This window comes from Penaeus chinensis, chromosome 4, assembly GCF_019202785.1.
Source record: "Penaeus chinensis breed Huanghai No. 1 chromosome 4, ASM1920278v2, whole genome shotgun sequence".
NCBI classification, from domain to species: domain Eukaryota; kingdom Metazoa; phylum Arthropoda; class Malacostraca; order Decapoda; family Penaeidae; genus Penaeus; species Penaeus chinensis.
In genome coordinates, this window is record NC_061822.1 from 609,942 (window position 1) to 612,441 (window position 2,500).

Sequence of the window (2,500 nt, forward strand, 5' to 3'; positions counted from 1 at the left end):
AAGAAGGAAAATAAGAAGAAATGCAAAACGAAGCAAGTATCAAGTAACACGAGTCGGACACTTGACACGACTGTGTCCAGCTTCCACGCGATCTTGCTGTGCTTGTGCTTGGCTCCCTTGCCTCCGTGGCGGCCGATCGCAGCCACGGGCACGTCGGTGCAGTAAGCGTCTCCTTTTGAGGGAAGGAGGGAGAGGAAATGGCTGAGGGAGAGGGAGGGAGAGTGGGAGAGGGAGAGGGAGAGGGTGAGGGAGTGGGAGTGGGAGTGGGAGTGGGAGAGGGAGACGGTGAGGGAGTGGGAGTGGGAGTGGGAGTGGGAGTGGGAGTGGGAGTGGGAGTGGGAGTGGTAGTGGGAGTGGGAGTGGGAGAGGGTGAGGGAGTGGGAGTGGGAGTGGGAGTGGGAGTGGGAGTGGTAGTGGGAGTGGGAGTGGGAGAGGGTGAGGGAGTGGGAGTGGGAGTGGGAGTGGGAGTGGGAGTGGGAGTTGGAGTGGGAGGGGAAGTGGGAGTGGGAGAGGGAGAGGGAGAGGGAGAGGGAGAGGGAGAGGAAGTGGGAGTGGGAGTGGGAGAGGGAGACGGTGAGGGAGTGGGAGTGGGAGTGGGAGAGGGTGAGGGAGTGGGAGTGGGAGTGGGAGAGGGTGAGGGAGTGGGAGTGGGAGTGGGAGAGGAAGTGGGAGTGGGAGAGGGCGAGGGAGAGGGAGAGGGAGAGAAAGAGGGAGAGGGAGAGGGAGATAGATAGGGAGATGGAGAGGGGAAGAGGGAGAGGATGAAGGAAAAAGACAAGGAGGGAATGGAGAAAGGAAGGAAATCAAGAAGGGAAAGGAGAGCAAAAAAAGAATGAACTAGAGAAGGAGGGAAGCAGGTAAAGAGAGAGAGAGAGAGAGAAAGAGAGAGAGAAAGCAAGTCTTATCTACAGAACAGGCTACATGAATTTCAAAAAGCTATGCAAAACTGGCTGAACCTTTTTTGACTTAGTTATATACCGCCTTAATTGCTCACATAATTTTGATTATTTATTTAAACAATAAGAACATATTACATACACAAAACCAGTGTTTCTTTAGACTGTTAAAGTTAGAAGTTCAAAGAGTGTAAATTTTTTTTCCTGGAATTATAATTCGTGAATAAGTGGTTGCTGCATTATGAGTATCCTCTGTTCTAGTTTCTGCAGCAAAATGTGTTTAGGACTAGGGACTTGGGCTGTCTACAGGGTGTTTGCTGATGCTGATACAGTTACTGAAGTGGTGTCAAATCTGGCACCGGAGTGGTTGCTGCTGCTGGCCTGGACGCGAGAATGCAACGTTGCTGATCACCCTTTTTGACCATCTCATTGGTGCTGCGTCCCACGGCTGACGACTGTTGGTCTTCGTGCACTGACCTTTCTTATCAACCAATCAACAAGCACTTTCTTGCATCTAGTATTGCTGAAGCTTTTGTATAGTCCAAAAACAAACATATTCTTCTTCAATTCTTGACATTTATGAATCAGCTTGTACAAATTGAATAGTTGAATATGCATACACGGTGTGTTTTCCTTCAACTTCTTTGTCCTCCTGTTCCACACAGTTTTCTCTGCAGATCATTCCCCTGTTTGTCTGAGTGCAAACGAGGTTAATCACAAAGTCAGTATCGCGATGAAGCAGGATGCAAATTACATATTTTATCTTTTGATAGTACCAGTAGCTATCTCATGATGAAGTTTGGAGAAGTCTGTGCACCCCCCCCCCCCCCACACACTTTTTTAAGATATTCAAGACCCGTATAACAACACTGATTTCCGAAAGACTTGCTGCGCTGATCGGTCTCAGGAGATCAGTTATATTGTGAGAACCACAATGATACTGCAATTCTCGCAGGGTTGACAGGGATCTTGACCAAACCGTGGATTTCAAGGACCAAATTTGGGACTTTGTACACTTTGAACCGGTGTTCTACAAGCTGAGGTTTTCGCTTCGTGAAATGGGTGAGATAGATTGGTTTTTAATAAGTGAGAGACAGACACAGAAGCGGAGGAAAGAGCTAAACAAACAGTCAGACAAAAATGGAAAGTATATTGGATCTGCACTTCGAGGCAGAGCGAGAGCGGGGCTGGGGGCGGCGCGCCCGGCAGAGCTCAGCGAGCCGAGAAAGAGCAAACCTGTAAGGCATCGCGACAACTCCGGACGGTTCCCTCCATCAGTTGCGCCTCGATTTAATATCCGCCTCCCGGCTTGTCTCCTCGGCCTTTCTGATCTTTTATTACTCTTTATTTCTCTATACTTTGCATCTTAATATAGATCCCTTTGCTTCGCTTCATCCTCCTCCTCCACCAAAACACAGCTGCTTCTCCCTCCCTCTCCTAGTTTCTTCGTCCTTCCCTCCTTCTACCCTTCTCCTCTTTCTTTCCTTCCAACGCTCTCCTTCCTCCCTCGCGTGACGTTCCCTCCTTTTTTCTCCCGTCCTCCTTCCAACCCCTCCTCCCTTCTCCCTCCTCGCGCACACCTGCCTTCTCTTCCCGCTTCCCCC